Here is a 16,346-nt window from a genome sequence, read left to right on the forward strand (position 1 = left end):
TGTATATGTTAATGCCTTAGTGATATTTTTATCTTAGTTTTTATGTTAATTTTTATTTATTTGCTTTTCGTAGGTTTTTACCCAAAGAGATTATCAATTCCATGTATTTAGAGCTTACTGTGATGTTCCCGGTGCTTAAAGAGATGTTCGGGGCCTTCCGGGTCAATTTGGGACTCAATTGGAAAGATTTGATGAAATTCAGCTTCCAGAGCTCGAGCAAAACTTTCTGTACTCGAGCACAAATCATAAAATTCAAGAAAAAGGTTAAGTGTTGAAGAAAAAGACGCTTCAAAAAAATTCAAGTCCCAAAACTCAAGCACAAAACTTTGTGCTCAAGTACAACCCCTTAGAGCTCGAGCACTGATGAAAATTCTGGGCTTGCTTCAATATTCTGAGCATAACTTTTCAATCGAAACTCTAATTGGGTAAACTAAACGGCTATAGAAATAAAACTCGAAACTCGACGTTTTTATCTCTAATAAAAATTTCGAGATTCGTACTCCAAATATGTCAAAATAGCATTACAACTTCAGAACAATTTGCTGAAAGTAAAACTGAGTGCTGAGACCGTGCTCGAGCACTGTCATCCTGGAACTTAAAAATACATACGGGAAACACTCCTTTTTTGTTCCAAACGGGCCCAGATGACTCTATAAGCTATAAAAACCTCCAAAGGGGATTATGACTTTTTCTCCACTATAAAAGAAGATGAGAAGATACATTGAATCTCTCTCTTATCTCTCTTATCTTGATCTCTCTCTTCTTCCTTTTGGTTCTCCTACCTTGTGGCGACTTTTAGGGTTTTGAAGATTGAAGATTCGAATTGGCGATTCATGGAGATGGTTTCTACACCAACAATGATGACATCCTTCATCTCCATGACTAGCTAAAGCATTCCTTAGGGAATTGATGTAACCCTAGGCCGAGTGGCATTTTAACTTAAAGGGATTTTTATATGTATGTTGATTTCATGGTTTTAAGCAACTGACTTAGTTTTACTAAGAGATTAATTTCTCATGACTCTTTGCTCTACATCGTTGATATTGTGAGGTGATTTCTTATTCTTTCCTATCTTTGTTCACTCTCACGTGGTGGTGTCTAGTTGCTTTCATTGACAAGTTTTTGCATTCAAGTTTGGGGGTACCACCTTACTTGACAATTGCCTTTACTTTGGACGGTTTGATTTTGACATTCATCACTTCTATTGTAATATTGTTCTAACCCTTCTTCTATTTTTGTTCTCATTGCACGTTGAGGACTATGTGTAGTTTAAGTTTGGGGGTAAGGCAATATAATTTCAAGTTTGTTGATAAGTTCCCCACTTTTAGAAAAAAAAATATAATTTGCAATTTGCATGGTAGAGTTGAGAGCATGTGGTTTTAGCAATGATTTTATGTCTGTAAAGTTAGTTTGGTGTCCTAAAACAATTTTCAATGGATTAATACATCATATATGTGGAGTTGTTGCCGATTTTGGGATAAATTGAAAATTTTTGACATTGTGTTTCCACATCGTGGTCCACATTATTGGTCTTTCCACATTCTCGTGATTTTTGAACTTCTAGAGTTCTTCACTTTCACATGAGCAAACTTGCATCTATTTTGTGGGGTATGAACTTGATATCTTGTTATGTTTTGTAATTAACTGAGATGAGTTGGTAAATTTGAAAATTTGAGGACTATGGCATAATGATAGGTTTAAATGCAAAAATTAAACTATTTTCCACTAAGTAACTGGGACTCGTTAAGCATTGGGGATTCATGTCAACAGCTGGAGAACTTAGGAAAAAGAAATTTGAAGAATTACTTTGGATTCGTAGCCTAGTTAACTCGAGTAATGGAGTCCTTTAGGGTGTTTTGACACCTAATGCCCTAAAATCGGCCGATTTGAGAGTCAGTGACCGAAAGCTTGCTACATGGGTTTTCTAGAGAGCTTAAGGGATCCGAACATTGCACAAAACTCTTTTTGAAAAAGGAAAAATGAAATGAAATGAAAATTTAGAATTGAAAAAAAAAAAAAAAAAATGAAAAATGCATACATGTGTTTGAATTGATATTTATGCCTTAGGAATTGAAATTTAAAGAATTGCCAATGAATTGAGGAATATTATGGAACGTATATGAGTATGGATGGTATGCAATATAGATAGATGTAACTTCACTTTTATAAGGATGCTAGAATTGAAAATTATTTGATATGTGGATTTGAACTTTATGTGGGGACCATTGTTGTTATGTATGATGTTGAAGGTTCAAATTTGTTTCTGATTGTGCATAATCTACATACTTGTTGTAATTTTTTGATTATTGATTGTAGGGATACCTTTACTATGCTAAACAGGTGACAATTGAGCTAAATGTTGGATGTGTGTAGGTACCATTTCTGGAAACCCTTACAAGACTATAACTCATCCACTAGGGGTAACCTAGAGGTTTAAAGGCTTGTTACATATGTTAAATGCAATCATGATTCTTACGAAAGCGGACATTATGTTTTTGTTTTTATTTTTTTATTTTAGTTTAGTTTTGTATTGCTAGGGACTAGCAATATGTAAGTTTAGGGGTGTGATAAGAGTTAAATATTGCATATTCGAGTCCTTGAACATGCATATGTTAATGCATTAGTGATACTTTTATTTTGGTTCTTATGTTTATTTTAGTTTATTTGTTTTTTGTACATTTTTACCCAAAGAGACGGTCAATTCCATGTATTTAGAGCTTATTGCAATGTTCTCGGTGCTTAAGTAGATGCTCGGGGCCTTCCAGGTTAATTTGGGACTCAATTGGGAAGATTTGATAACTCATAAAGCTTGAGCACAAATTTTTGTACTCGAGCACAAATTATAAAATTCAAGAAAAAAAAGCTAAATATTGAAGAAAAAGACGTTTCGGAAAAATTCAGCTCCCAAAACTCAAGCACAAAACTTTATGCTCGAGCACAACCCCTTAAAGCTCGAACACTGATGAAAATTCTGGATCTACTTCAGTATTTTGGGCATATCTTTTCACTCGAAACTCTAAATTAGGAAAACTCAGCGGCTATGGAAAGAAAACTCGAAGCCCAACATTTTTAACTCTAATAAATATTTTAAGATTCGTACTCCAAATATATAAAAATAGTGTTACAACTTCAGAACAATTTGGTGAAAGAAAACTGAGTGCTGAAACTGTGCTTGAGCACTATATATCAACTGTGCTCGAGCATTGTCATCCTAGAACTTAAAAATACATGCAGGAAACACTCCTTTTTGGTTCCAAATGGCCCAGATGACTCCATAAGTTGTAAAACCCATCCAAAGGGGATTATGACTTGTTTTCCACTATAAAAGAAGATGAGAAGATACATTTAATCTCTCTCTTATCTTTATCTCTCTCTCTTCTTCCTCTTGGTTCTCCTAACTTGTGGTGGCTTTTAGGGTTTTGAAGATTGAAGATCCCAATTGGCAATCCATGGAGATGACTTTTACACCAACAATGATGACGTCCTTCTTCTCCATGAGTAGCTAAAGTATTCCTTAGGGAATTGATGTAACCCTAGTCCGAGTAGCATCTAAACTTTGGAAAATTTTATATGTATATTGATTTCATGGTTTTGAGCAATTGACTTAGTTATACTAAGAGATTTGTTTCTCATTACTCTTTTCTCTACATAGTTGATATTGTAAGGTGATTTCTTATTCTTTCATATCTTTGTTCACTCTCATGTGGTGGTGTCTAGTTGTTTTCATTGATAGGTTTTTGCAATCAAGTTTGGGGGTACCACCTTGCTTGACAATTGCCTGTACTTTGAACGGTTTGATTTTGACATTCATCACTTTTATGGTAATATTGTTCTAACCCTTCTTCTAGTTTTGTTTTCATTGCATATTGAGGACAATGCGCAGTTCAAGTTTGAGGGTAAGGCAATATAATTGCAAGTTTGTTGATAAATTCCACACTTTTAGAAAAATTTGTAATTTGCAATTTGAAATTTGCATGGTAGAGTTGAGAGCATGTGGTTTTAGCAATGATTTTATGCCTGTAAAGCTAGTTTGGTGTCCTAAAGCAATTTTTAATGGATTAATACATCACGTATATGGAGTTGTTTCTAATTTTGGGATAAATTGAAAATTTTTGGCATTGTGTTTCCATATCGCGGTCCACGTTATTGGTCTTTCCACATTCTCATGATTTTTGAACTTCTAGAGTACTTTACTTTCACATGAGCACACTTACATCTATTTTGTGGGGTATGAACTTGATATCTTGTTATGTTTTGTAATTGATTGAGATGAGTTGGTAAATTTTAAAAATTTGAGGACTTTATCATAATGATAGGTTTGTATGCAAAAATTAGACTGTTTTCCACTAAGTAACTGTGACTAATGCCTAATTAAGCATTGAGGATTCATGTCAAAAGGTGGAGAACTTAGGAAAAATAAAGTTGAAGAGTTAGTTTGGATTAGTAGCCTAGTTAACTTGAGTAATTAAGTCCTTTGGGGTGTTTTAACACCTAATGCCCGAAAATCGGATGGTTTAGGAATCATTGACTGAAAGCTGGATTTTCTAGAGAGCTTAAGGGATCCGAACATTGCACAAAACTCTTGTTAAAAAAGGAAAAATTGAAAATTGAAAATTAAAAAAAAAAAAAGAAAAAGAAAAATGCATACATGTGTTAGAATTAATATTTATGCCTTGGGAATTGAAATTTAAATAATTGCCAATGAATTGAGGAATATTGTGGAATGTATATGAGTATGGATGGTAAGTAACATAGATTAATGTACGTTCACTTTTACAAGGATGCTAGAATTCAAAATAATTTGATATGTGGATTTGAACTTTATGTGGGGACCATTGTTGTTATGCATGATGTTGAAGGTTCGAAGTTATTTTTGACTATGGATAATGTGATAGCCCTTGATTCTGGAACACGGGTCCATCAAGTTCGCGTGCGAAATGTAAAACAATTGAGTAATAAATGAACACGGAATGTAATGACCCTGTCATTTTTTTCTTTTTCCGGCACTTTTCTTTTTCTTTTTGTGTATTTATTTGTTTATTTCTTTTCACATAACCTTAGGGTTTTGGAGACCCGAGGTAGGGTTTGAGTTCGGATTTGATTTCTGGCATCGCATACATTTATCTTGCTTTATTTTTAAAAATGCATAGTCTTACTTTTGTAGGGAAAGCATGCTTAGCTTGTTTACTTTTCCGTAAGGGTACGGATGCATAGTTTCTTCGAAAACATTTTTACTTTTTGGGCTACACTGTGTAATTAACTTTTTAGATATTTTGTTTTAGGGACCATTTTGTAATTATTATTTGAGATATTTAGAAGAGGGACAAAATTACAATTTTTAGAAATAGTGACAAGTGTCACACTTTCCTTGTTCCATGTGTTGGCTTTTGCATGGAGACACTTGGAAGCCTAATTTGGTGAGAAGTGTTGGGTGAGGATTCACTTATTTATTGGCCTTTGGTTAGTGCACTTGGAGGCTTAGGCTTTTGACAAGTGTAGGTGGGGGATTAAACCTTAGGAGGGTGCTTTAGATTGTGATAAGTGTATGCTTAGGATTAAGTCTTGTGAGGAGATGGTGATAAGTGGAGAGGTGTGATGTATTTGTATGTGAGAGAGGTAGTGTTGGTGATGTTTTAGTGACTAACAAGGGTTTGAGTTAGTGGGAAATCTTATAGAATTTCATTTCTTCTTTAACCACTCACCTTGCCTGTAATGACCCAGATTTTTCGGATAAATTTTTTCCGTTATCTTTTCCCTTCTGAGGTTGGTTTCTTGTCGATTAGTGTCGTCTCGAGTGCTCTGGAGTGATTTCCGTGATTCTTTTCTATGCATTGACAACTTCCTTTAAGGACCGAGTCATTTCCACATTTTTTCGTTTTACGACACTATTCACTTTTTGTCTTTTCCCTATTTTGTCTTTTTCCCTATTTCGTCCTTTCCTCGTTTGTCACTCTGTTTGCGTAACCACACTTCTTGTGTTCAGAGTTGGTTTCTGACTTCACGTATCTTCATTCCCAATGATTTCTATGAGCTACGTATCTTTACTTTCGTGAGAAAGTACTCTGGTTGATCCTAGTGTCCATAGGGGTATAAATGCAAAGTTCTTTGGAAACTTTATCTTTTCTTGGAGTGTTTTTCATAAATATCTTTTGAAGATATTTTATTTCAGGGGTATCTAAGAAAATATCTTCTGGAAGATATTTTCATTCTGGGGCAATTTCGCAGTTTTCACTTTTTGGAGGGGCCATTGTGCAATTAACGAAAGTTATTGCTCAATGCCTTGTTTTGAGCCTGGATCCTCATATGTGATTCATTTTCACATTTTGTCGAGTCGGGGACTCTTAGAATTTCTTCCTGGACGATATTTTCCAGTTTCAGGGTTTTTGGCCCCGGTTTGCGCCAAACTTGTTTTGGGCATAACTCTCTGCTCGGGACTCGGTTTTCGACACTGTTTCTTTCGTTGTTCATATTTTCTCATTTGGAATCTTTTTTGTTCACGGAGTTTTGCCGTTTGAGAGCGTCTGCTCAAATTTCACTTTTCCGGACCCGGCGGGGCCCGTTCGGGACACTTTTTGAATTTTTCTATAAATAGGGGGCCTTTAAGTGAAAAATCAGATTTTGCTTTCTCTCTCCTTTCTTTGGGCCGAATCTAGAGGTAGCCATGGCTGCCATCTTCTCTCTCTTCTTTTGAGCTTCTTCCCTTCAATGAAATACCTTAATGCCTTAGTGTTTATTGTTCCCCTCGGCGAGGCCTTCGATTCCAACCAATTGGAATCTCGTTTTGGCCATTTCTTGAGTTTGGGTTTGAAATCAAGTTGTGTTTTTGATGGGGCTTCCTTGGGATTCATGTTCGTGGTGTTGTCCCTGACAAAACCTAGGAGTTTCGTCGGATTCGGAGCCGATTTATTTTGGTAGGGATTTGAGATTTCATCTCAAATGGAGGTAGGGAATGTTTTAGGCTTTTGTGTGTGTTGTATTGAGTGTTTAGCATGATTATACAAGTTATATATGTGCCTTGTATCAAATCTAGAAAGTTAGTAATTTTTAATTCTTTGTATAAGATTTAAAATTCATGATGATATATAACTTTGATTTGAATTGTGGCATGGTAGAAAATCTTGTTTAATATGTTGGTTAACATATATTAAAATTGGATTAATTAAATAAGAATTATTCTTTTTAATTAATATTTATCTTTTATGAAAGATTAAAGTTCATGGTCGTACCTTGCATGAAATTGAGTTGTATTATGCTTCTAAATTAAGTTTTGGCATGTTTGTTAACATACTTTAATTTGAGAGCATTTGGTTGAGTTTGAAAATTTAGAGACTTTAATTAAGAGAATTAATTAAAATCTAATTTCGTGGTTTCATGAGCCTAATTAAGTTTTTGTGGGAATATATGTAATGACCATGATATGTCTATTAGCATATATTAAATTGGGGCCAATTGGAAATGATTTGTAATCTAGAGAGTTTAATTATTTTGATGTAATTAGATTCTATCTTGTTTATCCATGGATTTAATCATGTTTTAGAAGGTGCTTCTATTTTAAGATCATGGATTTAGACTTGTGAAGTATTCACTTGATTGTGTTATATGCATTGAAGGGCATTGTTGTTAAATTTATATTCATGAGAGTATGTTTCTAATATGAATATATTGTTGGCTTGTGATTTCGTAACATTATGGATATGAAATGCTTAATATGCACAATTGAGAGTTATATTGCTAACTTGTTACTATGTAGTAGTAATATGTATAAGTTATGAACTTATTTGGCTTATTTTGGAATCTTAGAACATTGTTGAGTTGAGATGGCTAGGGTTTGGCTGTAGTACGGGGATGTAAGTCCTCTAAGTCATTGAGATAGTGCACACTTAGGGTGGTCTTCCCTGCGGGTTAGTGCCCGGAATAACTATTAAGGTCTCGGCAGAATTCCGAGCGTGATGTCCAAGTCATCCATTATTTGTTTTCGCATTCAATTCCAAGTTAACAATCATATTTCCCTTGTTGACTTGTGGTTTTGGCTATTGGCGATTTTGATGTTGTTAAGTACATCCATACTAAATTGATATATTTAGTTGATTTCACACTTTTAGATTTCTAGTTGATAACCTAGAGAATCTATGTCTTGATGTGTGGTATTAGATATTCTAATTATGCTAAATTGTTATATTTAGTTGATGTTGCATTTTAGACTTCAAGTTGATAACCTTGAGAATCTATATGTTGTTGCTTTGTGTAAGCATGCTCCTATGTTATTGCTTTGTGTAAGTATGACCCTATGTTGCTAAAATTGTATGAATGAGGTGATTGATGCTAGAAATGATCTTAGGCAGCTAAGATGCTCCTTGAGTCTCACCTTTGACATAGACGTTAGGTGGAATGAACCACAATAATTAAATCATGCAAACTTATAAAACGTAGGTCGATGCATGCTCATTTCCTACGAGTAGCTTTGTGTTACTCACCCCTACGATACTGGGGCATATTTTAGGTATAAGAATCAAAGTTGAGGTCTTCATTATGTTTGGATGGTTTGTGGACTTGGAGACTTCCATTTTTGTGAAGGTTAGCTCGGAATGCCAATTATAGTCTTAATTGTCAAATGTGTATATTTGATTCAAAACTTGTAATGTGTGCCTAAGCACACTTTTGATTCTCATTTTATGTGTATGACATGAGGCCAAGGGCCAAACTCCTTTTAGAATCACAAATATGTCATGGATGTTGATTTTTGCCTTTAATGAGATTATATGAAGATTCATGTGTTTTAGTATACTATTTTGCACCGGAGTGTGCATTGTGTGTGAAACTTATCCATTAGCATTCATTCATCATGTATGAGGTGTGGCCAAAGGCCAAATGGCATTTTGAAACCATCTCATGATTTTAAATTCCAAATTTTCGTTTCAAACTTCATTTTTGGCATTTTGGCAGTTGGGGGGTCATATTTTGCATCGGCTATATTTTTAGGCCATGGACCATTGTAGCACATCTTACTAGGTAAGTTACGTTTGCATGAATGGTCGTTTCCGGGCAAAGATCCTTCTTTGGTGAAATGAGCCTCCTACAGACTCATTTTACACTTTTGTTGCATATTCTGACCTAAGGGTATTTTGGAAATTTTCTTTGGGAAATAAATTCCATTCTACACATGGTTGAATAGAAAACATGATTTTAGGGGGGGTTTCTTTTTTGTGATTTTCCTAGAAAATGTCGTCTTGACATCGGAAATCGCTTCCGAAGTTCAGCTCTCAGTTTTTAAATTTAGCAGCTTTTTGGACCCTCTAGACCAGTTTTCTTGGGAGGGCATTTTGGGCATTTCACAGTGCTATTTTTTTTTATTTTTCTTATTAGTTATGTAGAAAACTCGATTTTGAGGGGGGTTTCTTCCTTGAGTTTTTCCATAAAATATCAACTAGTCCCTCAAATTTTCATTTTTTTCGGAAAAACCCCTGCTGCCAGGATTTCTTGCTGCCCATTCTGCCTCCTTCACATGTAAACGGTTACGAGAAGTTTGGTAACCGGTTACATGTGCTTGGGTAGTGTTTTGGTCGAGTTTTTTGGTCTCCTAATCGGTTAGGAAGGCTTGGTAACCGGTTAGATGATCTAGGGTTTGCATTTTTTTACCGTTTTGCCCCTTCTTCTTCCGTTAGCCATATCTTCTTCATCCGGACTCCAAATCAAGTGAGTTTTGAGTCTAAGTTCATTAATTTTTTGTTGTCTTTCCAATGGTGCGCTCGGTGACACCCACTTTTAGGCTGGAAATGACATTTTTGCCCCTAGGTTCATTTTTGTATGTTTTGAAATGTTGCTTCCGCATTTGTTTCCTTTGGGTTCTGTGACCTCGTTGAGGGTTACATTGGCGTCTTAGAGTCATGTTGTATCTTTAGAGGCCATTGTTTGTCTTTTGCTTCCGTATTTTGGATCTGTTGTCGGGTCATCTTTCGGTTCATCACTGACGCACCGGGTTGAAAAACTTGGGCCGTCACAAATGGTATCAGAGCTCCTAGGTTCGAAAACCTTAGCACGATGGGTTTTGGGTGCATATCATGCTTTTATTGCCATGCTCTATGTATTTATATGCTTTATGATAACATGTTTTGGTTGATAATGTGTTTATATGCTTACGTGCTACATGTTGTATGCCGTTTGTTTAACATTGTTTTATTCTAATGTAAAGAGTATGACATGTGACGTATGCTAGATTAGAATTGTATATACATAATTGTGTTGCATATTTGGCATGACACGGGATTGGTCATTGAGGCACGAGTTGAGGTTGATAGTGATTGTAGTCATAGTCTAGTTGTGGTATAGGTTGTTGTCGACCTAGCATTGGTTTTGAGGTAGGTGGATGGTCACCATTTGTTTAGGCTCTTGTGAGATGAGTCATTTGGTGTTACCATAGTGATAGATTTGTTGGTTTTGAGCCATAATGAGGTTATGGACCTCTTAGGATCCTTGATTGTTCAGGATGATTCCTCTGGAACTTGCGTTTTTTCGTGGGCGGGAACGTTTGTGGGCGGGTGCATGGCACTGTCATGCTACCGTACTGGCGAGCTACAAGTACAGTTCGGATGGAATCAATGTTGGTTTTGCTTTGATAGGCGTTGTCCTTTTGATCGATGATGATGATGGTTGTTTTGGAGATCAGTCATAGTGATTGATTTGATTGTTGTTGGTATGGCTGTAGTTGCCATTTTCCTTAAGGAGTTCTTGCGTGATGACGCTTTTGGGATCAAGTTGATTGATTAATGTTTTGGGTGGTAAGAGTACTGCACTATTAGTGTCACTTGTAGTGTCACCTTTAGATTCGGAGTTAGATTGTTAGAGTCTTACCGTTGTGGTAAGGGCTCACGTTTGTTTGGGGATAGGTTGTTGTCGCATTGGTTTTGGAGTCAGTTTATGGCTAGGAATTGTCCTTCATTTTACCTAGACACTTGAGGACACGATGTCTATAGGGTTCATTGTTGCATCATTTTGTCCTATGCAGTTTTGTTTATTACTATGTTAGTAGTATGATTTATGATATTGTGATGCATGAGTAGGTGGAGGTGTATCCACATTTGCCTTCTTGTTGTGTGGCATTAGCATGCCTTTCTTATATGCTTAGAGATGCCATGTTGTTATTGTACTTTTGTAACATGCTTTTGTGCTTACGTGGAGACATATTGCATGTACCATTGGTTTCTACCTATGCAAGTAGATTTTCTTTCTGGTAGTTGCATTCCTTGTCATATGCATAACTTCTAGGTTTGGTATTCCCTTTTGTTTTCCCTCGGTCGCACGTAGCGTGTATGCGAATTTTTACAATGGTTTCGTGTTTGGTTCGAGTAAGGGACTTCACATGGAGTGAGTCTCTTCTCATCGTTGCATTGTGCACAGTTTTTGGGTTAGTTGGTCCGTGAGGATCACTATCGTTGTCTTGAGTCCTTAGTGAGGATTTGATGGATTTTGGTCGACTTACTTCCATGTAGGGGGTGAAGTCTTTGACCTTGTTGTCTTTCATTTCAGAGATGGAGTCGTGGTGTTATCATTTTCAGGACTGGTGGTTCCCTTTCTTTCGTGTCTTCCCTTGGGGAGTTTTTATAGTAGTTGTTGACGAAGTTGTAGTGCTCAGAGTGAGTTGATTGGTGTGAGATCATTTTATGGGGACTTGTGTCCATATCATTGAGGATTTATTTGATTGTGAGGTGAGCTCGATGCTTTTTGAGAATGTCTTTTGGAGACTTGTTTCCGTTTTGGAGACCTAGATGTGGTTAACTTTTAGGAAAAGTTTTGGAGGATTGCTGTTGGATATGGCTTGTTGTGGAGTTTCTCGTCCTAGTTATGACTAGGCATAGTTTTGAGGAATCGTAGTTCTGATGATTGGTTGTGGATTAAAAATTGAAGAATTTTGATTTAGCTTGGTGTTGCCAAGCATGGTTTTAAGAGATTCATTTTGTGACCTTGGTTGTTGGCATTTTGATTTGTGTACCACTTGGTGGATTTGTATTTTGAGGATTTATTTATCCGTGATTGGGATGTGGATCTGATGTTTGATCATGGTGATTGGTCTTGTAGTTGATCTGTTTCAGGGAGTAATGTGAAGGACTTTCGATGAAATGTCTTATTGTGAGGTTCGTTCTGATTTCTGTAGGCGTTGATTTGCTTGTCAAGTTTTAGATTCCTGATTAATGTTGTTAATTGGGGTATTTTGAGACATTGGAGATGTTGGTTTTGCTGTATTGAGGATTTGGGGCCTTAAGCATAGCGGTACCTATAGCATTGTTGTCAGAGTTTTGGGATTGGCCAGGATGGTCAGGCCAGACATCTTTGGACTATATCTCAACTCTCACAAAATGTTGGTCTCCGTAGTGCTTTTGGCAATGATCATTTTTGACATTGATGTCATTTGTATCGAAAGGTTTCTTGGGTAGACCTAGTGGGGGGTAGGTTATGAATTAATGCCTTATACTGTCATGCTACCGTACAAGTTGTGTGTTGTGGGCGAGTACTACTTGCCGTCGATGCTACCTTACTGACGAGTAAGTGTGGGCGGGCACTAGATACTGTCATTGCTACCATACATTCGAGTATGTCGTGGGCGAGTTCAGGTCGCTATTCGTACTGCCACGTTGTGTTTGTTCTGTACCCTGATTTGATATGTGGTTATCTTAGAGTTCTTTTGGTGGTCGTTTTTGGTTCCTTATGATGGTTTGTCAAGAGGGACACTTACGGTTGTTGTTTTCCGTTCTTTTGTCTAACCTTGCGTTCTCTGTGTGAGTTCAGACTTGTCGTGTGGCCATGTGGTCACTTTTCCCTTGAGGGGTTGTCTTGTCATGAGCACGCGGGTGTAATTGACAATGGTTTGTGTGTTCCTTTCAGCTTCGAGGTCGCTGGTGTAGCGCGTTGTGTAAGGTACTCAGAGATGTACTCCGTAGTTATCCTGGTTTTGCCTTTTGTTGTTTGGGCTGGATTTCGGAGACGAAATCCCTTTAAGGTGGAATGACCCGGATTTTTCGGATAAATTTTTTCCGTTGTCTTTTCCCTTCTGAGTTTGGTTTCTTGTTGATTAGTGCCGTCTCGAGTGCTCTAGAGTGATTTCCGAGACTCTTTTCTGTGGATTGACAACTTCCTTTAAGGACCGAGTCATTTCCGCATTTTTTCATTTTATGACACTATTCACTTTTTGCCTTTTCCCTATTTTGTCTTTTTTCCTATTTCGTCATTTCCTTGTTTGTCACTCTGTTTGCGTAACCACACTTCTTGTGTTCGGAGTTGGTTTCTGACTTCACGTATCTTCATTCCCAATGATTTCTATGAGCTACGTATCTTTACTTTCGTGAGAAAGTACTCTGGTTGCTCCTGGTGTCTATAGGGGCATAAATGCAAAGTTCTTTGAAAACTTTTTCCTTTCTTAGGGTGTTTTTCATAAATATCTTTTGAAGATATTTTATTTTAGGGGTATCTAAGAAAATATCTTTTGGAAGATATTTTCATTCTGGGGCAGTTTCGCAGTTTTCACTTTTTGGAGGGGCCATTGTGCAATTAATGAAAGTTATTACTTAATGCCTTATTTTGAGCCTGGATCCTCGTATGGGATTCATTTTCACATTTCGTCGAGTCGTGGACTCTTAGAATTTCCTCCTGGACGATGTTTTCCAGTTTCAAGGTTTCTGGCTCTGGTTTGCGCCAAACTTGTTTTGGGCATAACTCTCTGTCCGGGACTCAGTTTTCGAAGCCGTTTCTTCCGTTGTTCATATTTTCTCATTTGGAATCTTTTTTGTTCACGGAGTTTTGCCGTTTGAGTGCGTCTGCTCAAATTTCACTTTTCCGGACTCGGCGGGGCCCGTTCGGGACACTTTTTGAGTTTTTCTAACAAATAGGGGGTCTTTAAGTGAAAAATCAGATTTTGCTCTCTCTCTCCTTTCTCTTGGCCGAATCTAGAGGTAGCCATGGCTGCCATCTTCTCTCTCTTCTTTTGAGCTTCTTTCCTTCAATGAAATACCTTAATGCCTTAGTGTTTATTGTTCCCCTCGGCGAGGCCTTCGATTCCAACCCATTGGAATCTCATTTTGGCCATTTCTTGAGTTTGGGTTTGAAGTCAAGTTGTGTTTTTGATGGAGCTTTCTTGGGATTCATGTTCGTGGTGTTGTCCCCGACAAAACCTAGGAGTTTCGTCAGATTCGGAGTCGATTTATTTTGGTGGGGATTTGAGATTTCATCTCAAATGGAGATATGGAATGTTTTAGGCTTTTGTGTGTGTTATATTGAGTGTTTAGCATGATTATACAACTTATATATGTGCCTTGTATCAAATCTAGAAAGTTAGTAATTTTTAATTCTTTGTATAAGATTTAAAATTCATGATGATATATAACTTTGATTTGAATTGTGGCACGGTAGAAAATCTTGTTTAATATGTTGGTTAACATATATTAAATTTGGATTAATTAAATAAGAATTACTCTTTTTAATTAATATTTATCTTTTATGAAAGATTAAAGTTCATGGCTGTACCTTGCATGAAATTGAGTTATATTATACTTCTAAATTAAGTTTTGGCATGTTTGTTAACATACTTTAATTTGAGAGCATTTGGTTGAGTTTGAAAATTTAGAGACTTTAATTAAGAGAATTAATTAAAATCTAATTTCGTGGTTTTATGGGCCTAATTAAGCTTTTGTGGGAATATATGTAATGACCATGCTATGTCTATTAGCATATATTAAATTGGGGCCAATTGGAAATGATTTGAAATCTAGAGAGTTTAATTATTTTGATGTAATTAGATTCTATCTTGTTTATCCATGGATTTAATCATGTTTTAGAAGGTGCTTCTATTTTAAGATCATGGATTTAGACTTATGAAGTATTCACTTGATTGTGTTATATGCATTGAAGGACATTGTTGTTAAATTTATATTCATGAGAGTATGTTTCTAATATGAATATATTGTTGGCTTGTGATTTCATAGCATTATGGATATGAAATACTTATTATGCACAATTGAGAGTTATATTGCTAACTTGTTACTATGTAGTAGTAATATGTATAAGTTATGAACTTATTTGGCTTATTTTGGAATCTTGGACCATTGTTGAGTTGAGATAGCTAGGGTTTAGCTCTAGTACGGGGACGTGAGTCATCTAAGTCATTGAGATAGTGCGCACTTAGGGTGGTCTTCCCTGCGGGTTAGTGCCCGGAATAACCATTAAGGTCTCGGCAGAATTCTGAGCGTGATGTCCAAGTCTTCCACTATTTGTGTCATTCAATTCCAAGTTGACAATCATGTTTACCTTGTTGACTTGTGGTTTTGGCTATTGGCGATTTTGATGTTGTTAAGTACATCCATACTAAATTGATATATTTAGTTGATTTCACACTTTTAGATTTCTAGTTGATAACCTAGAGAATCTATGTCTTGATGTGTGGTATTAGATATTCTAATTATGCTAAATTGTTATATTTAATTGATGTTGCATTTTAGACTTCAAGTTGATAACCTTGAGAATCTATATGTTGTTGCTTTGTGTAAGCATGACCCTATATTGCTAAAATTGTATGAATGAGGTGATAGATGCTTGAAATGATCTTAGGTAGCTAGAATGCTCCTTGACTCTCACCTTTGACATAGACGTTAGGTGGAATGAACCACAATGATTAAATTATGCAAACTTGTAAAACGTAGGTCGATGCATGCTCATTTCCTACGAGTAGCTTTAAATATTTACATGAAGCTCAAACTCATAGGATCATGCATAACCATTCTCATTTTGTTTTTAAGAACATAAAAATAGGTCATGAACTTCATAAACACATTCACACATGAGCCACACATCATAGGAAGTATATAGGACGAAAATAAATTTATTTTAAGTCACATACAGCAATGGAGTAGGCTCCACGAAAGACAGAGCAAGCTGCCAACATTCCAGTAGCCAATTTTCAACGAAAAAATCAAACTCCCAGCAAGAGAGCAGGCTCCTAAAAAAGGGAGCAGGCTCACAGAGGTAGGGAGCCAGCTCCTTGCAATGGAGAGTGATGAGCGCTGAATATTGCATATTCGAGCTCCTAAATATACGTATGTTAAGGCCTAAAGTGATACTTTTATCCATTATTAGACTGATTTATGTTTAATGTGTGTTTATAGGTACTTTCCCAGAGAAACGGTTAAAACTAAGACTTTATGATGAAAAGAATGATATCAAAACTTACAAAGTCGTTGTCGGTCATCCAAAGCAAGCCGAGAGCTTAAATGGTGAAGTTTGGAAGAATTTAAGAACCAAAGCTCAAGCCTAAGTCCTGAGGCTAGAGCCCTGCAAGAAAAAGAAGAAAATTCAACAAGGAATTG

This window comes from Cornus florida, unplaced genomic scaffold (genome assembly GCF_030987335.1).
Source record: "Cornus florida cultivar Cherokee Brave unplaced genomic scaffold, ASM3098733v1 CherokeeBrave_3.0.0_Hap2_Chr04, whole genome shotgun sequence".
In the NCBI taxonomy this organism is placed as follows: Eukaryota; Viridiplantae; Streptophyta; class Magnoliopsida; order Cornales; family Cornaceae; genus Cornus; species Cornus florida.